This window comes from Oryzias melastigma, linkage group LG9 (assembly GCF_002922805.2).
Source record: "Oryzias melastigma strain HK-1 linkage group LG9, ASM292280v2, whole genome shotgun sequence".
Classification (NCBI taxonomy): Eukaryota; Metazoa; Chordata; class Actinopteri; order Beloniformes; family Adrianichthyidae; genus Oryzias; species Oryzias melastigma.
In genome coordinates, this window is record NC_050520.1 from 1,697,525 (window position 1) to 1,723,427 (window position 25,903).

The following is a 25,903-nucleotide window of genomic DNA, read 5'->3' on the forward strand; positions in this document are numbered from 1 at the left end:
CACCACTAGGTCAATAAATAAATAAAGTGGATCTCCAACTGTACGAGATATTCTCCAATCTCAGATTTTTTTTCTTTTTAATTACCAAAAGCACCTATTCCTCTGTTTTGAGCAATGATTTATTAATAAACACGCAGTTTGACTCATTTTAACAAGAAAACAAACCATCAAACAAACAAAATCAGATTCCAATTTTGATTATTAAATTCTGCTTATTAATAAAACGCCACATCACAACCTAGGTCCTTTTAAAGCAAAAAAACAGAGAAAGCAAGAAACATTAATCAAGATGATTATGGTTGTCATAATCCAAATCATTGCAAATATTGCAAAATTGAGTTCACACCAAACGACTTACTGTTTTTATGATGGCCTACCCTAGAAACCATTAGATTTATCAAAAAGTAGAACAAAGAAACACTCAGAAATTTCATTTTCATTTTGTTTTTATCCTTGTCCACTATGAGAAAATGCTACAAGAACACAATGAAAACACCAAAATACAATTTCAATTGGAGTGGATCTTTTACATTTTCCAACTCAGAATGTATTCAGTTAGAATGCTTCCTACTCCACACAAATATTGTCTATACTTAATAAATACAATTCAAGTGTGCTACTTTTTGCAAAGGGCAGTCCTCCTGAGCAAACAAAGGGTGACTAAAGAATCCTGCATCAGAAATGACCATCTGGTGCTTTAAATAAAACTAAGTTGATACATTTTATAAAAAAATTAAAATAATCCCCAAAAATCTAATACCCTTTTTTTTAATCGATGCAACAAATTGAAAACAGTTTGAAATCCAGGCTGATAGAAAGCAGGTCAACTGCTGCACTCCTGCATCCCGCCAGCAGGGGGCAGCAGAGGATCGACAGTCACGCGGAAGCGGTCGGCCCCTGAAGTTGCAACAGAATCGGGATGACTCAGTCCATACATGTTTAATGATTTGCGAATAAATGTGGTGTAGCGCCGCTGCTCCTCTCAAAGTAGACGAAAAACACCCCGCAGGTGAAGCCACTGAAGCTGTAAGTTTTTAATTAGATGTTTATTTTTGCACCTGTCAATCAATTTGTTTATTATTATTATTAGTATTATTTTTAATTTAGCATAAGTCGAGAGGAGCATCCTGTGGCGGCCTCTTCTCTGCGCTACACAACTTTTTTTTTTTTTTTTTATTTCCGGCTGCCTGTCAAAGTGTTCTCCAGGAAGTCTTGGAGCGGCTGCGGGCGCGCGGCCAAGCCGCTCAGACGTCTCCGGACTCGGACTACAACAGCTCCCCGACGGCGGGACGACTTTTTACTGAGAGGTGAGCGGCTGTTCTCCGGTCTCGTTTGGGCTGGCTGCCTGTCACCGGTTCGGTCGGTGTCGGTGGCCCCCCTCCTCCTCGGCCCCCCCGCCTCTCGAACCGTTAACAGAACTGACACTTCCTCTTTCGGCGGCGGCTAAGCTATCGCGGCTACACCGCTGGCAGCGGGTTCGAGTGAAGTTGGACATGACCGCCGTCGCGCGGTGTTGTTCTGTCGGTGTCGCCGTGCCCCCAATCTAACCCCCCCACAGCTCAGACGTGGTGAGTAACGGGCGCCTCGCGGGAGGTGAAGTGCGTAGTATGTGTTTTTTTTCCGCGCGGGTCTTTGCACCTGCTTGACGCTGCGCACACAATTATTTGGGGATGTTTACGATGTAGTGCTCGCGCGGGGAGGGCACGCGCCGCTCGGCTTGAGTGACGGGTAGAGAGAGAGGGGGGGTTGAGCCAACAGATGACAGGTTGTAGAGAAGAGTAAAGACGAGGCGCGTGGATGCTGCCGCGTGAACTTGTCCTGCGCGTCATTGGAGCTCCGCCGCGCGCCGTGGACCGGTCCACTCCTCCTGACCGGACCGTGGTACCTTCCATTGTTTCGGAGGTTTTTACTACACGTCGCGTTTCCTCCGCAGAGAGACAATCTGCGAGGGGGTGGTTTGTGTGCACTGCAGCCAGGTAACTCCTTCACCTTTATTTATTTATCACCCCATGTTTGTTTGTTTGTTTTATTTAAATCCCCCTCTTTGGTTGAGAGCGCGCGCAGGCTGCAGATCAGAGACGCCGTGGAAATGGCAGATGCTGAGCTGTAAAAACCCAAGCTGACCCAACATGATGTCATCCTGGGTGCGCAGAGCGCATGAGTGAGAGGAAGCGAACCTGCCGAACGGCTCCGTGTGGAGGGATTTGTAGAAAGAAGCACATGCAGCTTCCTGCCTGACAGTCTGACGTTTCCTCTCGCAGGACTCACGCGCGCGCCACCAACTCTTCTCGTCAGTTTCTGGAGTCTTTGAACTGTAGAAGGAACAGAAAGCAGCGCACTTCCTGGTTTGACAGCAGAAACTAGGGCAATGCTTTTTGGTGTTTGTGATGTCACCCAGATATTTAGCGTGTTCTTCACCTGTAAATGTTTGACTGATGCCATAAAGATCACAGGATATAAAGCAGTAAAAGTTAGATTGTGCATTTGGACCGCCCTGACAGTGGGGTTTATCAGAGGAAACCGCTTTAGTGTCTGTTACATGACTTTATGGACAAGATGATCTTCTTTAACCTTTGTGGGAGGACAGCTTTCCCTCTGAGCAGGACAATTGTTGTGAGGCTTTTTCCACCAAACCGGACAACTTTTTTTTTTGGCTTTTTCAGAAGTCTTCCAGTGCAGAAATCCTGTCAAACGACCAGAAAGTCACATGAACAAATTTAGTGCCTTTTGATGGGCTGCACGGTGGTGCAGTGGTTCGCGCTCTTGCCTCACAGCCAGAAGGCCATGGTTCATATGTTGACTTGGAGTTTTCAATGTTTCTCCTCATGCATTTGTAGTTTTTCTTCAAAGATCGTCCAAAAATCCTGCTTCATAGGTCAATTGGTGTCTCTCAGATTGAAATAGTTTGGTCTGGACCAAGTCCACTTAATGTGGTCCAGATTGAACCTTGCATTTGGTCTATTCAGACTGCCGTCAGCCAAACATTTCTGTTAAAGACCAAAACGTGTAAACAAAACCATGTGACTACTATGGCTGCCACAATTAGTTGACTAATCGACTATTAACATAGTCGACAACTATGTTAATAGTCGATTAGTTGTTACTTTATATTTCATTTAGCCAGAGTGGGGTAAAGTTGAAAGTTATAACTGTATTATACTACTTTTTTGGACTATTTTGGCATTTAATAAGGGTTTTTGGCTATTTTGGAGTTTAGCTAATATTTCAGCTACATGCTAGCTATTTTGGATAATTTTGTATGTTTTCAATTTTTAGGCTAATCTGGGGTTTTGCTAATATTTCAGATGCATTCTAGTTATTTTTTCCAAATTTGGCTTTTTTGTTTTTTAGGCTACTTTGGAGTTTAGCTGATATTTCACTTGCAGGCTAGCTATTTTGGCTAATTTAATATTTTTTTTCAGTTTTTAGGCTATTTTGAAGTTTCAGCTGCATGCCAGCTGTTTTGGCTAACAGGCCTTTTTCTATTTTTTAGGCTAATTTGGCATTTCAGCTAACAGCTTCAGCGATTTTAGCTATCAATTTTAGCATCTTCAGCTATCAGCACTAGCATCTTCAACAGCCAAATTCAGCTTACAGCATTCACACTAGCATTATTGCAGTTAATGCTATATATCTAGTTGTTAGTTTTAAGATGGTTAAGATCTTTGCTTTACATCCAGTTTGTGCATTAGTCAACTAATCAGAAAAAATAATCAGTGATTAGTCGACATTTAAAATAATCATTTGTGGCAGCACTATGACTACAGATTTCTTCAGTCATTGGCCAAGAATTACGAGGTTTTGACAAAGCAACTACAGAAAGAATAATGGAAGTCCCACACTTTGCAGTCCTTGTCGTGATAGTTCACGGATTCCAACTTTATAATTTGCTAATCAATTTTAAACATCTGCAGAGTCAGGTTGAACATTTTTTACTGCTGCTTTGGTATGGTGGAGGCATGCTCCAAGACGGTCACCGAGCAGGCGACGGCTAAAGCATAGATGTTTATGACATAACAGAAAAAAAATAATATACTTTCCATCAAACTAATTTTGACAGGTGACCTTTGACCCCACACCACCAATCAAACTGTGACAGATGGCATACTATAAATTTGATATGAAATTTATATAATGTCATCTGTCAAATGAGATTGATTGATGGTGAAGGGTCAAAGGTCACCTGTCAAAATGAGTGATTGAAAGTATATTCCTATTCTCTCTCGTGTAAATGTTGTCTGGAAAACATTGTGAGAAGCAAGCATTCATCCAACCACATGTGGATGAGTTGCTGCCTTGGTCTCATTGTTGTTCCACTACTCTGTTGGCCGTTTTGGTCCAGTTGTTCCACTTCGAGCTCAGAGTGTATTCGATTGAAGAAACTCAGAGCAAACCGAAGCTCAGTTCGAGCAAACCGAGACCACCTTAAAAGATTGATTAGAGACCGATTCCTAGTCCCGGACCAGGATCCACTTAGATGTATTCAGACTGAAAATTTGGTTCGCATTATCGTGGGAACCAAACTCTGGTTTAGCAAACCAAATATGTCCAGTCTGAATACCCCCTAAACTGCCCGTATAGGTGTGCACTTCAGTCTTAAGCTTTGTTTCCACTGGGCAGTCCAGACCGGACTGCACTGGGACGGACTGGACTTCCGAGCATTTCCATTGCAAAGTGGACCCGTTAAGCAGGACCGACTGGTACCCTTTCTGGTCCCTCGTTGGTCCTAGGTCCATAGAAAAATGGGGGAACTTCGAGGTGACCCATTGATTGGGGGAAAGGTTTTACAATCGCAGGAAGCACTTTTCCCCCGACTCAAGATCCAAACCAAAGGTTTTGTCCTCTTTTCACCTGGATTCTTCTTCACCTCCGCAATCTTCTTGCAAAGAATTTTGCATTCTTTGCATACAGTATTACACTTATTCGCGGGGGTTGGGATTGAGAAACACTTAAAAATTGTCTTTTAAGTTACATTTTATTTTAATATCTCCTCCATCATCATAAAATTGCCAGAAGAACATGTTAAAAACATCAACACCTAAACGTCACTGATGGAGATCTTCAGACAGACCTGCACTCGTCTCACTTGTTCCTGCAATGCTCCAAGCTGCTGTCTCTCAGCTCATCCTCCCATGATACCTTGCTTCCAACCTGTTGAACTGATCGATTCCTCCTCTCCTCAGCCGTGGAAAGCTGCCCTTTTAATTATTTTCATCATAAAAAAAATCTCTCCAAGATTGTCAGACCGGTTTGGTTAGTTTGTGGCTCAGAGCATTAATATTAACGCCGAGCTGTCAGGCTTAATGTTCTGCAGTGATCCTGGTTTAGCATGTCTAATACAGGAATGCTGTCTCACATGCCAAGGAGAATTATGCCCTCCCTGCCCCCCCTCTTTCCTCAACTTGCAGATGTGTTCATGCATACTGCTTTTAATGATGATTTCAAAGGACAGCAGAAGGCTGCACCGCTGCGAGATCTGTGTCTCCAACCAGCCAGAGAGAGCGAACCCTCACAGAAGAGACTGACCTAAAAATCATCATTTTCATCTAGCCTGAGACCGCGCTGCCAGTGTATAGGGATGTGTGCAGGTGACGGCGTATCCACAACTTTTCCTCTCAAACTAAAGTAAATACCAATAATGATGAGCCCAATCTATACGTATTGACCGACGATTGAAATGTTGGTCAATACATACTGAGTGGACGTTTTGGTCCAATTTGACATGATGGCATCTTTGATGCATATCCCATGATGCAAATCTTCTGTTTCATCCACTGTATGAGATCTGGAGCAAGGGATTTACATCTGGCTCCAACCAAATGAAGTCAGTTCAGTCGCCGTTTTTTGTGACACTTACGCCATAATGTTGGCGCCAATGAGCAGTGATTGGTCCGTTCCTATGACAACCACTCTAACCAATCAGACTTGTTTGAAGTCCAAACCCCTACCACTTCAAAGTGGGCTACACAAAATATGTCAATTAAATGTTTTAAATGCTGGATGTAGGGGCCAGCAGGCTCCACCTACTATTATTGAGGCATCTGGTTGGTCACTACAGAAACAATATTGTAAAAAAAAGAAAAAAAATGTTAGTCATTTTGATCAATAGAATGACAGAGTAAAAGCTGTTTATTTCTCTATAGAAGTCTATGGGGCTTTGGCTTCTTGGAGCCCGTGGGCACTTCCTGTTTGGAATGCTGAGGGGCGGGGACACTAAATCCAGTTCTTATAAAGAGTTGATGACTTTTCTACAGCCCAAATGATAGAAATAGCCATTGGAAGATTAGCCCACGGGGGTCATAAAGAGGTAGCTGTGGGCAACAACAGTTCAGTAGTCTCAGTTGAGATAAAGAAACTACCCCACACCATCATACCACCACCAACATGAACTGCTGAGATAAAATAAGGTCCATCCACACTTTGATGTTGAAGATAAATCGGTTCTGGTATTTATGGTTAATCATTGGGGTTTTTTTGTTTAATTTGCCAGTTTTTGCAGTTATGTTCAGAACTACAACTGACCTCACACATGAACAAAAATCAAATGTTTAGTTAATAATCACTATATTTAGAATCAAATGTGACTTAAGTGTGTATTTTTGGCTTTAATAAATGCATTTAATTATTTCTGTAAGGAATTTGATACATTTGTATAATATTTTTGTATTGTCTACATTTAAGGCTTGAAATGAACCAAACCAATCAATTCTTTTTCAGTAAAAGTTTTAATATTCTAATAAAACAAAAATTAGCGCGCACAGTTCTAAAGGAAATGGCTTTCTTTTCTCACTGAAATGACAAACAAACCAAAGTTGTTGTAAATGTTTTGACTTCTAGCTACAGCTAAAACTCACTTAAATTGGGGAAAAAATTTGGAAGAAAGTTGAGATGCTTTTCTGGGTCATTCACCTAGAAATTCATTTGACTGTGATTCCTAACAGATTGAGTTTACACGATATCCTGAAGCTCTCAACTGATTCTTGCAGGGGCTTCATCAGGACATGCTTATTGTTATTGGAGACAAATTTCTGTATCGGCTAATGGCCACAATTGTGGGTGAAATATCGGAAAAATTAATATCGGCCAAATTGTAGCCTTAAAGTTTCATTATATAGAAACTAAATGAAGAGTAAATCAAGACGGATTACGGAGAGTCTGAATATTCTATTGTAAAAAGTTTGAAGTTTTTTAAAAATATCCTAAAACCTTTAGCCAGACCTGCAACTTCTGAGAAAATACAACTTTAGTAGATTTAAGAAACCTGCTTATTGACCAAACTTTAACTCAAAAGCATTGCCTTCTGGTTGAAAATGTTTAATAGATGAGGTCATCCATGGGGTTTATGTTGGATTGAAACTTTTTTTTTAATATATAGTAATTGGTTCCTTTCTTTTGAATTTAGACTATTTTAACGTTTTTGACTATAAAACCCTTTTTGACTCGTATCTGTGAATGCTCAATAGACCAATGAAGCTCCTTCTCTCTCCAACGTTCCTGTATTTGGTGAAATTAGTTTATGTCCTCAGAATGATAAGAGACAAAAGGATCCACTCATGACCCAGCAGCTGGTGCAAACCTGAGTCATGGCCTTGGCCTGCACAGGTCCGCCTCACATGCCTTGTAACAAACTTTTCTGTCGTCTCGGTCAGAGAAACCGTTCTACGTCTCTGTGTGGCGGCGGGGTCGAGTCTTTCCTCTTTCAGAGTCGAACTGCTGCGCTTGTGGCGTGACGTTTTTGTTGGTTTTCCGTGCAGACTTGTGTTGGAACATGATAACCTTTCTTCAGCTTGTCCTTATCTCCGTTTTTCCCAAGCTCCCCTCCAGCGTGACATCTGGCCCGGCTTGATTGTAGAAACACGCCGTTCGAGAGCGTGTTCGAGTCCAGGACAGGTGGAGCGATGTTCTTCCTTCTTCCTTCCTTTAAGATCTAATGAAGATCTAATGAAAATCATGTTTTTGAAGCATTTTTCTCGTGATGCCTTTAGAAAATATGTTTTTCAGACTTTTTGTTTTTAGCTAAAAACTGTATAATCATAATTAAAAGACTGATTTTACAATAGAAAAATTTATATCTGGAGTGGGACTTCAGCTGATTTTACTTGGGTAAAAATGGATTTTGGGTGGGCTCAGGAGGTTAGCATCAGCGACTGCAATGTTTCTCCAAACTTCTGTTAGAGTTGCAGCTGAGACCTTGAGCCCCCCCCCAGCCTCATTTCAACCCCATTCTGTTTGGCTACATCTGTCTCCAGCTCCGTGATCATTTCTGCGAGCTCCTCCGTGACACAGCTGACGGCCGACCGCGTTAAATCCGCTCACAGCCATCCTTCCGGGTCTAACTCGGCGTGGTCAGAAGATCCACTTCATGACTCGTCTCCTCTGAGTTTCATACATTTTGTGTATGTTCAGAGGGTTCCCCGTTGAAGGGAGGACGCCGGCGTGCGCCACAGCTTAGCAGAGTGGGCACGTCAGCTGGGTTTAGGCCGGATGAATGTGACGGACACGTTTGCTGATGCTAGTGTGGGGGGTGAGGTAATACACTGCATCATGCTAGTCTATTTTAGGAGCATCGTCTCAAAGTGTCCCACTGTTGCATTCAAAATGTTGTTTCTTTGCAGCGTTTGGCAACGATGACCGTCCCTGATCTTTGACTCGAAAGGGGATGCTTCCCGATCATTTATGCAAAAATTACCACCGTGTGTGTGCCAGAGCCACCCCCATCCCCCCCAGTCCCACGTGAATGTAGGCTTCTGCCCAAGCTCTGTGCTGTCCTAATGCTGTGACTGGACAACCTCCATTGGGTCAAGTGGAGATTTGCCTCTGAATCTGGGGGAGATTGTGTGTTATGCTGTCACCAGCCAGCGGTGCATCAGGATAAAGCTGACTTTTAATTAAAAAGAAGTTAACTCTGCATTTTCCGGGCAAAAGGTGTTCTTTGTGATTTCACCTTTGATGACTTAAAGACCCATTCGAATGAAAAGTGTTTTTTTTTTTTTGACATGTTTTTGTGGTAATTTTCTGATGATGAAGGACATATAAGGAAAATTAAGCTCAAAATTGCATTTCTGAGTACTGGACTTTCCGCACTAAAAGGTGCACAGTCACTGACAGATCTATTTTTGATCTTATATCATATATAAGGATCACCGAGCTATGATGATATGCTTGCACCGCCCTCGGCAACTCAAGTTCAATAGACCGCTATCAATGAAAAGTAAATGTAAATATGCATTTCAGGTTTCCAAAATCATAACTTTCATGCATCAACTCACAAGTTTCTGCGACTGTTTTTAACCTCCATGTACAAAACACGCGTACATTGAAAGCGCGTTAAAAGTTTAACCAGGTGGAACTTTGACCAGTCAGGGTCTCAGATTTGGTATTGACATTTGAGGCTCGTTTCCACTGAGCAGTCCGGTCCGGTAAGGAGTGATATATTATGGTCCAGGTAATTTGTGTGAGCAAAATAAGGCTGCCACAAACGATTATTTTAATAATCGACTAATCACCGATTAATCATTACGATTAGTTGACTCCATCGTTAGCTTTAAACTAACTAAAAACTTGATATATAGCAGTACCTTCAAAAATGCTAGTGTGAATGCCATAAGGTGAATTTGGCCGGGGAAGATGCTAGTGACGATAGGTGAAGATGCTGAAATTGTTGGCTAAAAACACTGAAGTTGATAGCTGAAATCAGAGAAGCTTATAGCTGAAAATGCTGAAGCTGATGGCCAGCTTAAATATTAGCGAAACCCCAAAACACCCTTAAAAAAAGCCTAAAATAGCCAAAATAGCTAACATACAGCTGAAATTTTAGCTAAACTCCAAAATAGCCTAAAAAACCTTAATAAATGCCAAAATAGTCCAAAAAGATAGCATAATGCCATTATAACTTTCAACTTTACTACACTCAGACTCCATATAATATAAAGTATTACTATTAAATTATTCGTCGACTATTTTAATAGTCGATTAGTCATCGATTAATTGACTAATCATGGCAGCCCTAGAGCAAAATTCAACTGAGTTAAGTTAAGCCTCGTTTCTACTCAGCAGTTTGTTTTCACGGCGCATGTGTGGTGTAGACCACTAGCACGCCGCTAGCTAACCCTATATCAATCACACCGTCGCCAAGGATGGTCGATGTCGTCGGGTTTCAAATAAAGTGGCGGTGCACATATCAGGAAGCTACGGTGATCCAGTGATTAAAATATGTCTATGATTCTGATGCATCCATTTGCAGGTGACTAGATCCACGTTATCCTCATCTGATCTGAAACAACATCATCATAATTAAGACCACTAGGAACGCTTTGACGGTAGATCAAAAGATGATCGGAGTGGATCTTTAACACGATAAAAAGACAAATCAGTCACTGCAGCTGTTTTCTCTTTAACAGTTTTTCCTCTTAACATTAATACATTCCTGAAGCCAAAGTAAACATTTCTGCCACCTCAGCGCCACCTGCTGGGATGCGTTGTTTGCCTTTCTGAACCCGAGGAGCCCGAGGTCAAACGAAACAATTGTCCAATTAAAGCGTGACTCTGAGGAAAAACGCTGTCAACACCCCACCCCACTTATTGTACACACACACACCCTGATCCACACCCCCATCCGCCGTGAACACAAATAAACCAGATGTGCAGCGAGCGCCGCACAGCCAGAAGGAAGCAAACCCTCGGATAATTGCGACGGTGATGCCGCCCCGGGGGGCCAATGCAGGAAGGAGTGAAATGGTCAGGCGGGGGGGTATCAAAGATGCAGAAGCACGAACACCCCCTCCCAGGTTGTTGTAGGCGATGACCTTTATGGCTCACGTCCAGATAGCTTTTATGTCTTCGCCAGACAGACGTTCCACCACCGCAGAGTGTTTCCAACCAACACAAGGAAAGAGGAAACAGGAATCAGACCAGACTTACTGTTGGGGGGGGCAATCCTTTATCTATTACGAGATGCTGACAATCAGCAATAAAACATCTCTCCTGGTCATTGAAGCCTCACTGCTTCGTGACTCATGATCAGATTTTACGTTAAGAAATTGAGACTGCATCGTCTTAAAATACGCATTCTTTCTAGTTTTAAATACACACCACTGTGTTGATCCACCTTCAAAAGATCGACAGATCATAAATGAAGCATGTGTGATCGACTGCTGTGCTTTACACGGAAACTGTAAATACTAAACAAAGTGTTAAAAAATGTTCTGTTTCTGAAATTTGATGTTTTTACTTGATGAGAAGACAGAAAGTTTGACTTTAAATCTGCTGGGACAGTTGGAGGGAACGCAGCAAACTTCTGTGGTCGAGTTTTTCTTGTTCTTCTGCTTTTGCTCAGAGTTCAGTAAAGTTCCGGATTCAATTTAAGATCGACTTTAGGATAGATATTTATAGAACGCTCATTAAAGTTGCCTTCTGTAGAAGCTTTAGTAAAAACAATTGAGTTTATTTAATGGTTTATGTCCCTTGCATGACATTTGCATTTAAATTACTACCCTCAATACAAAATTTTAGGGTCTTTACCTTTGTTTAAAATATATATTGTTTCTATTTTAGGCTTTTTAAATTGTGGCTTTAATTGATAATATTGAGTATCTAATTTGTCAATTTTCAAGTATTGACTGATATTGAAAGCTCTTATAGGATATTTAAATTGATAAAAATAAAATACTGATGTGGAATAACCAAAAACACCAAACTTAATGACAAACAAAACATTAAATGCAGTTTACTTCAATATAAACTCAATTTAATTTACTTAAGGATCAAAGTTGGCCTTTGGTTAGCTCAGTCAAGAAAAAAATATGAATATATAAACATTTTTTGGTCCTTCTGTTTATTTCCTCAATAGTATCTCATTAAAGTCCAGTCATGGCCACGCCCACAACTTCTTCTCCAATTTTGTTGCAAACCAGGAAGTGTTAAAAGTTGCGTTGCAGTTCCTCAACAGACCACTGGAGGCTGGTGTCAGAAGGAGCAAATTTCCCTCGACTGTGAAAGTCGGACTTTACACCAAAATAAAGATACTTATAGTCCGGTTTTTATATAGTTTATTGATTTATTTTACTTTATTTTCAGTTCTTGACAATTTTGAGGGAGGTTATTTTTTTTAGATATTTTATTAGAGTTTAAAGTTGTGCAACATTAATGGAAAACTCTTGCTTTACTTTGTCTCAAAGTAAAGCAATAGTTTTTGTCAGTAATTTTCAGAATTTGTGTAGTGGGCGGAGCAAACACAGTGCCCCTCCCCCTTTTAATCATCATTTGTACTGTCTGGAGTCCTATGATTGACTTCAGGCAGAAAAACAAGCTACAGGAGAGGAAGGTAAAATTTTTTGGTCGCTGATTGGTCGATGGAGATGAACAGTCCTACTGGGAGTAAAGTTGCTGCTGGAGTTGAATTTCGGGGGCGTGTCTTCATGACGTACGTTTAAACCGTATGGCTGGTGTGTTGCTGATGTATTTGCATTAACCATTTAGCCAATACAGAGCTATATCTTTGATAATTATTGGATATTTGTATACTTTATGGATATTTTCCTGCATCCTCATACTGTAGAGTTCTCTTATAAAGCTTTAGTTTGTTCCTGATGTTTGTGTATCTTTAGATTTTTCCCATGTTCATCTGATACCGGCTACTTTGAAGATAAAGATCTGGAAACATCCTGAGGACAAAAAAAAGTTCTGATTTTACAGATCAAACCTTGAGAATTTTAAACATATAGGCTCCTGGCTTTTTGCTAACATTGATTAGGAACAAACTTAAACCCAGATGAGCTCATTAACATGTGAGACGGCTGAAGAGATTCTCTATCATTGTTTCCTTTTTTAATTTTCTATACAGTTCTGCAAAATCCTAATGAACTGGTGAGTCTTTGCTTTGAAATGATTTTTCCCTCAGTCTTAGTTTCTTTTGGGGATTGTTTTAGTTAAAAAAAAAAAAAAAACTCCCCAAACCAGATTCTGATCGGGCACATCCAGAGGTTATCTGAACATGCTCAGTGGTTTATAGAAAGCATTTCAATTATTAATTCACGTTTCTTCATGTTTTCTAACAAATATTTGCAGCGGGAAGAATTTCTTCCTAAATTATTGATTGGGGAAAGACACAAAGGACGGCAATGTTTTACTTTACGATTAAAAATATGAACTTTAATGTGTATAACCGGTAAATGATGGCCATACAAATGCTGCTGTGTTCAGTTGGTGCTGTATTATACTTGGTGTTGGTCATTGAAGAAACCTGCAGAGATTAGGGGACGCTTTTTCTGACCAGTCGAGCTGCTATTTGTGGTCAATATTTAGGCGCCCGAGGATTCAAAGACCCGTCACGTTACAGTTCACACACTGATACATATTGATTCTCATTATGCAGTTGACCTTTCAGGCTCATAATCATTCATTGGCATTCACTTTGTTGTCAAACTTGAGTCATCTACAGAAGATTTTTTTCCTTTTTCCATCTTTTTTTACAGCTCAGATCTAAAAGAGGAAGAGGGAGGCCGAGTTCTGAGCCGGAATTGTTTTTCAAACTAATTTCGGCCCGATTTTATGTGGGATTAAAGCAGAAACCTTAAAACCCAAGAGCCCCCGCTCACTCTGTAAACTACTGATGATGTACATAATTTATAGTGTCTGTGTATTTTTGACAAAAGAGGAAAAAGGAAATGACTCGGCGGCCCAGATGCATGTTTCCTTTTTGGGGCTTTCCTCCCATCGACTTTTACGAAAGTAGAAAAGCTTCAAATTTTCATGTCTTTATTATTAGATGCTAAGTCATTATCAGCTACTGCACCCGTGTACAGGAAACTTTAAGATGCTCGACCTAAAGCCTTTATGGTAAATGCAAAGCTGAAGGCTCCTTTGAACCTCAGGAGTTGTCCTCGTTGAACTCGACTCGTGAGGATTTGGCAAAAGACAGCATGAAATCATTGTTTTCCCTCGAGGAGATTCTCATCCACCCAGTATAGATGTCTTTCTTGGAAACTGTTCATCAATCTGGGAACGTCCGACTGGTTTTTATCAAGTTTTGGTAAACTTCTGTTTTTTATCAAGCTGGATGTCTGATGTGTTCTTGGGTTAAAGTGTTTAAATCTCTGCTATAAAAGCTTTAAAGACCCACTCTGATCTATTTTTAAAAGCGTTCCCATTGTTTTTATTATGATTATGCCGTTTTTAGCCAAAATCTGAAAACTAGGACATAGTTCCTGAAGAGCGGCAGTAACTCACTAGAAATTTGCCTCTGAGCTTTAGGCTGGACAATTGGCAACCCCCGCCCCCCTTCCCCTCCCCAAAGCTGGGAGCTTGTGGCCCGCCCAGTAAGCCTAATAGATCAATAATTGATCCATATAAGTAGAGATTGATATAACACATAATGCTAAAGTCCGCTAGCTTGGTGCTAACATGTAATGGGATTTCCCACAGGGCGGCTAGTGCTAACGCTCGGTTTACCTAAACATTTCTGACTGAATAAACATCTCAAAGGCACAACAAACTCAAAGGTATTAATTTTCCAGACTCATTTAAGGAAATATTTTTAAAGTAACCATTTGTGGTCCAAAACATCGTTTTTTGCTCATACTTTATTCTTCTGGAATAAGGTGTAATGCTATAGTGCTATCGTCACCTAGTGGTCAAACCGAAACGCCCTCCAGGAGAAGGAGAACAATTGTTGGAGCTTCTCCGTTTGAGAATCCATGGTATTAACTGTATGGTATAATTTCACTAATGCATTTTACAGTATGTGAACTGTATCAGATTAATATGAAAATATTTAATGTATTTCTAAACAAATGTGTCTAAATGTTTAAATTCAGTATTTAATTGAATTTAATTGAATTGAGAGGATCCAGAGAATTAAAAAAAATCGAATTGATTCAGGTTCTGGTGAATCCAATAGAATTGATTTTGGAAATTATTGGCGATACCCAGTCATAAAAAAAGGATTAAACCGCCATGGAAAGTGATAAATTGTTTGTTTTGGAAAGCAGAGCTTGGTTTCACATCTCACACGCCGGCCTGATCACTGACAGACTGCAACAGAAGCTGCCAGACAAAGAAGAGCACGCTAAAAAGCTCACAAACAAACACATCAGGCTGCCAGAAGTTCAAGAAAAGCTTAGAAACAAAGTCTGACACGTTTGAGCCTGAAAGGGTTGCACAAACATCTCTGCAGCCTTTCGACTCCAGAGAGCCACAGAACAGAGTTCCGTCATCCACTCGCGGAGAGAACAGGAGAACGCTCAGAGCGAGCCGAGGACTTGTTCAGGAGGGCGTCAAAGAAGACGCAAAGAATGTCAGGCCTCACTGGACTCTGATCAGGTCGGAGTTCATGATTCGAAAGTCAGAAATAAACTTTTGGACGAACATGGATCTATGGGAGAGTTATTCTTAAAACTTCTGAACTCATGTTCTTACGAGACTCGAGAGGAATATTCTGGAAAAGTGTTGAACTTTGCGTGAATCTTCCAGAACCTACTGAGAAGAGCAATAAAGCAACAGTCTAATGTAGTTCACATTAACAGGTTGCCATAAAAGCAACCCCAGCAGTTCCAGCCACTACAACCTGGAGCCATGCAAAGCTACCACCAGGGGCTGAATCGAAGTCCTGCCCTCTTGTTTCCACTCACAAGCCCGTCTCCAGTTTGTATAAAATGGATTCTTACTGGCCACTATTTTGTGAGGGTAGTAGTGCAACAGCCTGAGCCTCCATCAGTTCATTAACAGTCCAGTGGATGCCTGGTTTCAGGTTGACGTACACCACCACAGTTGTAGTAATAGTAGTAATCTATTACATTTTGCCGCAGCAGAGTGGTGACCTCGTGTAGCCCGCTTTCAAGTGGAATGGCTGTGGACTTCCTGCAAGTTGACTCCTGATTGGAGGGAGTGGTTGCTTAAAGGCCGTGACTAACTATGCCACTATGTACATTTTGTGAATTTTCCAGGTATGAAATTCCAAACTTTCGCAACACATGCGTGATACATACGTGTTTTTGGCGTTCGTCATTCGTCGACATGCGCAGATATCTGTCGAGGGTTTCGGCCGACACGTCTTTACGTGAAGTCGGTTTGAGTTGTTCAAAATTTGTGTTCAGTTGAGAATTACGTAGTCTATGCGTATTTCACGTATTTTTATATGCAATTAATGTGTAAATCTCACGCAATTGTACATGATTTTTGCGAAATTCATAGGAAAATTTGTGGCTTTCCACGACCGGTCCATGTATGGCTAACAAACTTTTCACACATGTGTCACTGAAGTATAACTATCAGAGCACATAACCATAAAATTACGAAATTTGGGCCAGATTTAGATTTTATATTGATTTATATAATTTAATTTGTACTTCTTCCGTGGTGTTAACATGGTACCTTCATGATACATCTGTGAATGTTTCACGTTAAAAACCACAACTTTCTCACTTTTTCCACATATATTCATCTATGACCAACTTCCACCCATACAATATATGCAAATATGGCTTTGTGACACGTCATAGAAACGTTGACGCAAACCAACTCCGACCAATCACTGCTTACCGGCGACGCCTGGCTCCAACATGGGGGCATCTGTATCACAATCAAATGACAACTTTTAATTTCAGCCAGAAAAAATAAGTTTTCTATGGATGACGTCACTCTCACTGACTCCAGTTCTCATATACAGTCAATAGACTGGACTTTTCTGGAACTTATAAACATGGAAATGAAGGATGTGAACAACTGAAAAACCTAATGAATCTGGTATTAGTTTCTGAGTGCCGTCTTCACGTTGTCTCGGCTGAACGTCGAGCTGCTGCTTTTCTTTAGTCTTTGATGGAAAAAAAAGAAAAATGTCCAATGATCGTCCTTCCGTCTTTGGTAACCTTAACAGCACAAGACAGCGAGGAAATAGCCTGAAAAATGTGGTTCTTTTGGTACTTTTAAGCCACCAAGTGTCCTTTTTTTTACACTCTGCATCTATTATGACTTTCTCTTATAAAAACTCATATTTCTAATCAGATCTTGACAAATATCATCCTCCAACCCCTCTTCTCTGTCCTTCATTCTCCACGATGAACCTGCGTTCACCCCATCGTCACTGGGGGACGGTTTAATTCCTAACATTAAGCTTTCATCAAAGATTGAAGCGCTAAACTTGGAGAAAGTGATGCAAACTTTTGGAAATTTAAAGTGGCTCATGAAGAAAACATGAATCCTAAAGGTCCATGTTCATCTTTCAGACAGATACGAGCAATGAAGGGCTTCTTTATACGTGAGGTTTGAATTCTGGATTTAACAGAGATAACCGCGAACAAATACTCCAGAAGAATCGACATTTCCCTTAAAACATTTCTTAAAAAGTTTCCGGAGGATTTCTTGGAAACACAACAGGACTGGATATATTATCTGGATGAAGCGCTTGCTGGAGAAAAACTTTGTCTTTGAGAACAATAAGATTGGATTTGTGCAGAACTTGGTTTTCATTGGTGAATAAACTCTTGACTTAAACAAAAAATCTACAGAAAGTTTGTGGTGCGGAGAGGTCACATTTTAGATGTTGATGGGATAATGATTAAATGAAGATAAGATTAAATAAAAGTTCAACTTTTTGGCTTTTATTTCTAGATTAGAGTGCATTTCTTATTTAAAAAAATATCTCTGGTCTATCAAACCAAATAATTTTTTTCTTTTTAAATCATCGTTATCTGTAGTTATAGTTTTTTCTCCCAAAAATGTTTTTGTGATTGTTTTGTTGCTTCTAACTTTATAAAATCAATTAAAGCTTAATTTTTGATGTTAGGAAAACCTTAAAGATCCTCCTAAAATATATTACAACTTAACCCACATTTATTAAGGATGCCACACTGCTTGGTTTAGAACTAAATTGCGTGTTACACCATTTAACCAAATCATAGGGGAAGCCAAACGTTGTATGTTTACGTCAAAAGTGTCAAACATTTTTCCTAAATTTAACAAGGATTTATTATTTATTGTTTCATAACATTAAACCAAGCTTGGTATAAAACAAATGAAATGCTTTTGTTCTTTGTTGCTTTCTTATATGAAATTAAAAAAGGATTTTTCAAATATTTTTGTTGTTGTTGTTATTTTGTAATAAATTCCTCGTAAATCAAACCGAAACAAAACTGTGACCCAAAAAATTGAGGTGTGTAGAGAAAATGGAATCATTGCATCCCTAATTTTTATTAAAAAAAAAAAGATGTTAGAAGTTTCATATTATTATTATTGGGAAGCAATGAAATAAGCTGCCACTTCCAAAACAACCGAAACATCTCTGGGCTCAAGTGAAGCGGCATTTTCCAATCTTCCGCTGGTTTAACAAAAATCTTCTCAAATTAAGAACAAAAACGCAAAGGTGTTTCTCTTTAAAAATCTGACATCTCGGTTTGCTCACACGACTGCCTTCAGCTGGAGACTCTTCACACTCCTTCCCCAAGTCGCCTCGGCTGTCAGAGGGGGTAAAGTCAGCTGAACGCACGCTCTGATGCACTTCATTATTCTGCAGACTAAACGTCTGGCTCGGTTATCTGTCTTCAGAGAAGCAAAGGAGTTGTAGACCGCTTCTTCGTCCTGCCATGACCCGCTTTTAACAGGAACGAGCTGCTTTTATCATGCATCATATCCCAGTTCACCTGTATTAAACGGCGATTGATGTTCATACTGCTAACCACGGCGAGCTGAGTTCACGCCGTTCACAGGAGTGGGCAATCACAACACATATTGATATAAAAGAAATGAGGAATTGTAATATTGAAGAAAACATTTTTATCTGTTCCTGCAGTTCAATTTATGTCACATTTCTTCCCCACAACGTTTTTTTTTATTTACAAAAGTTGAAATGAACTGAAATGAGTCTGTAGACAAAGAATTGATATTTTTCAGCATTTTTTTCTGATAGTTGCGACTCAAAAATGCAGATTTGATTGAATTCCTCCCTTTAATCCACATGTTAATCACATATAAATGACCTCAGATCCATCACCTCATCCAGAGCACCAACAAGGATTCTTATCAATGATCTAATTTTCTTAAACAGTGGATTGTTGGGAATTTAATGCAGTCGAACTTTGTGAGCTCTGAGTCCTTTCTTGAATTTCTCCCCAAAGTTCACAAAATGTCAACGAGGATGCTACAGTTGGAAGTATGGGATGGAGGCGTTCTACGGGGACTACAGACAGAATCTAGTTTCAGCTTTAATCTGTTGAAAAACATCTTAAGGTTTTTGCACAGTGTTCCTGTCAAATAAACTAATAAGCAAACTGAAAACAAGGTCAATATTAAGGTTAATTTTTGGAAAGCTCAAACATCTTTTAATCTAATTCATTAAAGACACAGGCCATTCTATTTAAAAGAATTCCCAGTGGTCTTTTTACAAAGATTATTCTGTATTTAGTCTAATAAATAAAAAATAACTGTTATTTTCTAGGACATAGTTTCTGCAGAGTGGCAGGAGTTCATTAGAAATTTGCCTCTGAGTTGTGGGCAGAGCAACCCCGCCTCCCCCTTCCCTTCCCTGTTGAGGAAGCTTGTGGCCCCGCCCAGTGTATTTTCTTCATAACAAATATCTTTTCCAACAATTTGCATAAAGAAATACTCAAAAATGCAATCTAAACCTTATTTTTTTATTTATTTATATATACCTATGTCCTCCATCACGTTAAAACTACAATTTTTATTGGAGTGGGTCGTTAAGAAAATGCAGAGGGTGAACATATGTTGCTTTAGACGTTGTTAATCAATTGAAATTTTTATAAGTGGCTCATAATTGAAGTAAAAAAAAAAAATCCAGCCCTTTATTGCCTACAACTTCAGTTTGGTGTTTTTATTCCTCGTATATTTGCAGTATTTCTGCAGTCGTTGCTTTATGGAACAGTTTCCTCCTGACCTGCAAACACACAGAAGCCCCCATGGTTCCACATCACAAACAGAAGATCTGGGTTAGCGTCGGTCCTCTGGGTGTTTGGTGCTTAAATCTCCGGAGGACAGTGACTGAGGCCGCGTTGCCGAGGTGCAGATTAATTGAATGGTTTTTGGGCATAATTTGCCTAAAAAGCAACACGAACACGTTGGTGTTTGTTCTGTGAGTCAGCTTAGAGGAGGAGGTGGCTCTGCTGCGGCCGCTTTTAGTGTAATGAGTTACTGTACAGGCTTTTCAGAAACAAAGTTCATCTAAAAATATGCAAGAAAAGCTGCAACTTCAAACATGTCAGTGGGTTTGATGCAGAGATTTCAAAATGATGTTGAAAACTGAGACACAAATGCACAAAAACAGATGCACCAAGACTAAAAAAGCTATAAAAACTGTTTTTTTCTTTCAAATTTAGAATATTTCTGAGAATTTAGAAACTATTAAATATATTTAGCAAAAAAGGAGCCTCAAATTGCTGTTTCTTAAATGCAATACATATAATATGTAGAAACTGTGTAATAATTAAAATTGAAAACATTTCTGACTTTTTACCTGCAGAGTTTTATTATTAGACCCTCAAACGTGGTTGTGTCACGCTCGGCGGTCTCATCTGTTGGCGTGTCTCGTTAGGCCTCGTTTCGCTCAGCTCTGTCACTTGTAACCCCCCCCCCCCTTCATTCTTCTGCCGTGCAGCGTCGTCTGTGAGGGGGTGTTGAATAATGCAGCTGCATGGTGACAGCGCGCCGTGACGCTGCACTCTGCCGTTTTGCTCGTGTCACTCAGCCGGGGCTTCTTTGAGCGCCGGTCTGGACGTTTTCTGGTGGGGATGGGTGCTATCAACTGAATGTTGTGGAGTATTTTGAAAATGTTTTTGGAAAACAGCGTGGATTCATGGGAAGTCCCTAAATAATAAGTCGTGCTTTCTCTATGGGCTTGCATGGACCTCCCACCCCTTTGACCTGATGTAATAGAAACATCTGAGAGTAGGAAATATACAAGTCATGTGACAGTTTCCTCAGCTTGATGGACAGGAAATGAGGCAGGAAACAGACAGTGTCTGAAATGTTTCATCGCTCCATCATAGATCACTTACTTTTTTTGACTTTGTGTTGCTCTCGTAGATTTGTTTTTAAAAACCTGTTAAAGTCTGATTTCCTCTGTTTCTTTAACCCATTAGAACTCATTGTGTCATCCGTGTAACAGAAAAACGTCAGAAATGTGTTCACTTGGTCTGTGGTACATTCCACATGATTTTATTTTTTAAAACAAAAATCTGGATAGTTTTAAAGGTTAACACCAATTTTTAAAGCATCATTACTGAAGAAAATTGTCTGTCTGATGGATAAAATCTTTGTTTCCTGTTGGTGTTTCAGCTGCAAACTGCAGATTTGTGAGGGAGTTTAAACTTCTCCATTTTTCCCGTGTCAGGAGCGAGGATTCACTCTCAAGTTGCTGAATGTTCAAAAGATCTAATAAATAAATTTATTTAATCATGAGTTTTTCCTGAACCATTCTTAAACTAGGCTGTACTCGCTCTGCAGGTCTTTACGCATGATTCCAATCTGGATTTTTGCTAAATGCATGTTCACAATGCACTTTTGAGTGTGACTTGTGCCTGATTCTGGTGATGACAGACGAACCAGTGGTAGGGAAAAAATCGATTATGATCCATAAACGATTCTGAATCGTTTTGTGAATTTTAAATAATTGATAATCAAAAAAAAAAAAGATTTAAAGTAAAAGTAACACACAAATTTGGCTGACCTTCCCGATCTCGACACCCGATTGACCCAGATTTTGCTTAAAGCAACTGTTTGGATGCACTTTGGCTTTCATAGTGTTGCAATTGGATAAAAAGTCAGGCGGTTAACAAAATCACAATGTGCATCTAGCTAGACACTATTTATTCAGTTGGACATGAGTTAAAGAGCGTTTCATTAAAGTTGGTCTAATGAAAAAACCCACATCTCATTCAAGGCTGTTGAGTTCAGGGAACATTTTTACCTTTTGATGCTGTGAAGGATTTTTGAGTATTAAATGAAATATTTTTAATGACAGAATTTTTATGTTGGTAATGAAAGTTAAACAAGTACACTGATCTTGTCTTTACCTAAAAATGCACTTTGGTGGAGAAAAGGAAGTGATATTGGTCTAGTGTTTTGTAGTAAAGAGAAACATTTCTAATGGGAAAACTGCAGGTCTGGGATGCATTGATGATTGTTTCATAATTGAATCGTTGCCTCCTAAATCCTAATCGAATTGTGAGGAATTTCAAGATGCCCACCTCTAAAGCGAACACATGTGTCGTGTGCAGAACAACACTAGTCCCTTTACAGGACGGAGAAGTTAAGGTGGATTTTTCTTTTTTGTTGGTTTGTTGTGATGTTTAAATGAAAGAAGCAATGAGGAGAAAACTGGCTGCCATATTTGGCTTTCTTGCTTCCTGTCTGCATAGATTTTGGCTGAATGTTGCACATTAGTGACACTAAAGCTTCTACTGATTGACGAAGATCTCACTCAAAATGATTGGCGTACCAAACAAGAAGTACCCGCTGGCTCCAGCTGTTACTCAGTCATTCTTTTTGTCAGAATGACCATTCGTGCTCTAGTTAAACATCTTCCTGATAATCATATTTTTTTTCTCCATATTTTTTCTTTATTGCAAGTTATTCAAGTTATAAAGTGACCAACCAGAGTCTACTTTGACAGTTTGACGTCTTCTTACCAACGTCTAGTTCCAAAGTAGTGGCGTCCATGTCACAAAAAGATGGCGACTGACTATTTGGTTGGAGCCAGATGTAAGACATTTTCTATGAGTGACGTTGAACTCATTCGGTCCAGTTCTCATAAAACAATGATCTGACCTAAGAGCATACTTCAGGTGACCCACTTTGAGTGAATGTGTACGTTTCTTAAACTCCTAAACAATTCAAATTTGGCCTAAAAATACAGAATTTTGTGTTTTTTCTCGTCATCCTGAGTTTTCTCGGGTCAAAGTGAGACCTGAGTAATGAGCACTGCTAAAAATAGACTGACCGATTTAAGGAAAGTCTCATTTAAAGTCAGTTTAATATTTTCTTTCTATGTGGGCTGCCTGTCCAACAAATGTTCTTTTAAAAAAGCTTTTAAGTGTTTGATTCATTTGCAGACTGAGGTTTCCCACATTATGACACTCCCTCAGCATCTCAAGAGTCTAAATGAACGTTTAGCACATCGTTTGAAAGACATTCAGAAAATATGAGAAAAGCTTGTTAGAAAATGAAAGTATAAATTAGGTTTCAGTTTCCTGTTTTCTCTCTGCTGCCAGCCACTATTGATAATTTGGAGGCAACTCATTTAGAGTTCTGTTAAAGATGAATTGGTGAAAGTTTGAGCTTAAATATTGATGCTGTGGCGTCTCGTGACTGTGGATCTGCTTCACCAACACCCACATCCATGATGGAGTTAGCTTAGCATCCAACCCAAGAGACGATTCTGTTTGAGGACTTACTGTCCCAAAAGTGTCACTAAGCCGCTGACATGAGAGCTGCCTCAAAGTGCTCAAATTCTGTTTTAAAGTGTGATCATGTGTTCAGGGTTTTCTAGAAATGAGCTTCAAGAATAAAAAATATTCAGGATTTTATCTTTTTTAAATTCACAGATCACTCAACACTTTCTAAATTGATTTAATTGAAATATAATTCAATGTAAATAAAATAGTTTTTAAATTTCCATTGTTGGAACACTTTTCCTGTCGTAGATGCTCTGTATGAATTTTAAAAGGCCCTGGATGGCTCAGCTCACAGAGGAGACGAGGAAATTACAGCACAACTTAAATGAATTCAATGTCAGAATGAGAAATTCTCTTATTGTCATGTCACGCAATTATGCTTCCAAGGTGTTCAAAAGGATCTATAAAAGTCTGAAAAATGCATTTTAAATCTAAAATATAAAAATTATAAGTCTAAAATATGTACTTCCAGTTGAAAATATATATATATATTTTCTTTATCTGTTTTGCCTGGATAAATTAAGATTAAGTTAAAAATAAAAACAAATACAGAATTACAGCTTTTCTTGATTATTGAGAAGCTGCTTTTTTCCATCACAGCGTGTTCATCAGAAGGGTTATACTCTGAACAAAGGATGTAACTTTTATTAATAAAATAATTAGTTCATACTTAAAAATTTACTGAAAAGTTGTTTTGGCTGAAGAAAATTAAAAAAAAAAAAGTTTTTGAAAGAAGGAACTCATAGATTTCACGCATCAATTTAACAAACTGACTCTGTAATCTGTTCTAAATCTGTTTCAGTTTTTAATAGTTTTATAAGTAAAATCAAAATTGTGACCTCATATAGATTAATAGATGAGATAAATAGAATTTATTCTGGACTTGGAGTCCAGTCAGTCATAAAAATCCACACTAATCCAATACAGGAGGGAGTGATAGGAGTGCACAAGATAAAAACAAAGTCCTAAAAATCATTATTAAAAACGCAGAAATGGAAGGAAACAAAAAACACAATGAAAATAATAAATGTTTATATTTACACCAGAAATCATACTAGTGTCTTTGACCGTTAAACTTGTGAAAAATAATCACATTTAGAGACTTTAGCTACTAAAGTGTCAAAGTTTGTTTCTAGTTTGTACTTAAAGTTGTTGACGGCGTCGTCCACGTGGACTCATTCCTAAAAGTCGTCCTGAAAGCCGCTCTGTTGGGTTTGTTTAGTCACGAAGTGGAAGCTGTCAAACGCGTGACTCAGGGTTTATGATTCATGCTGCAGAGTGTGCGGAGCGACGCAGCAGGAACCGACCTGAGATGTTGTTGTCCACGCTTTATTCAGGCTCTCCTTCCTCACCACTTTTTTCACTCGTCCATGAAGCTGGAACAAAGCGGGCGTGGGCGGAGCTTTCACCTCCGACATGAAGAACACGAGCCGGCCTTTTAAAAATAGTCTTTTATAGATGTTTTTGTTCACAAAACTATAAAAATAAAGTGGAAATTCTGAAAGTAAAAACATACAAACACTTGTTCATATTTTTAGATTAAAATAAAAAAAATGGTACTGTTAGACTGTTTGGATCTTCCCATCCTTTGCCGGACAGAAATGCCAAGCAGGGTGGAATGAGCGAGGGGGGGCAGCCACAACTTTCCCAGAGGCTCATGCAAGCGTCAGTTTGTGTTATAAATCATTCAGAGACACTCAGAGGAGCACAATACATTTTTATCCCTGTCCTCCCATCCCCTCGTCCTCCTCCACTCCTTTATTATTCAATACGCTTCCCCCCCGGAGCGCCGATCTGCTCCGTCAGAACTCCGGAGGACGGGGATGAAGGTTCGGAGAGGAGGCTAAACATGGATTCAGAGGAGAAGAGGCGCCCCTCCGTTCACGACTGGAGGAGAAGTCACAGGGTCACTGATGCCAAATCGGGAACCGCGTTGGGGTCCTGATCGGTTGCATGTAGAAGACGTTTCCTGGTTTTGGTCTCCAGCTGCTCTGATGCTCATGTTTGTGGGGCATCAGATGATCGTGTCCTTGAACTCCTGCTTTTATCCGAGGAACAATAAAGATTCACCTGCAGACGAAGGTCGCTCCCCTCGTAAACCAGGACAGCACATGTAGGAGCAGCATCAAAATGACGTCTGGTTTCTTTGGAGTTCCAGAACCGAGCAGATCTGACCGTTTCTGATTACCATTAAGGAGATTTGTTGAGTCATTCCACCATCTGCTATGTAGAAATCAAAGCCTTCCCTCTGTTTGTTCAGGGTGAACGCCACCTTCCTAATTTTATGAGCCAAACAGCAAAGGAAGATGAGAAATAAACCAAAGTCCAGATGTTTTCGCTCGTTTCTCAATAAAACCAACATTTTTGGGGTGTAGGTAACTTTTATAGGTTTCAAACAGCTGCAGACTTCAATGAATGCTCAGTCTACTCACAAAACGCAGTCATGATGAAGAATCGTTTATAGATGATTATAACTTATAAATGTTTTTTTTTTTTTTTTTCCC

General features: G+C 39.6%; 1 protein-coding gene across 4 annotated transcripts in view; it reads left to right on the forward strand.

Moving 5' to 3' along the window:
* Positions 1–855: 855 nt before the first annotated feature.
* taok3a (TAO kinase 3a) overlaps positions 856–25,903 on the forward strand; it is a 63,567-nt gene continuing 38,519 nt past the window's right edge. Inside the window, exons 1-2 of one of the 4 annotated variants that reach the window (XM_024274932.2) lie at positions 856–1,026; positions 1,197–1,307. The gene's annotated coding sequence lies outside the window, so the exon portion shown is untranslated. Of the gene's footprint in view, positions 1,569–1,665; positions 1,977–25,903 lie in introns of those variants that run through there. The other 3 variants (XM_024274935.2, XM_036213733.1, XM_024274933.2) reach the window with 3 other exon arrangements.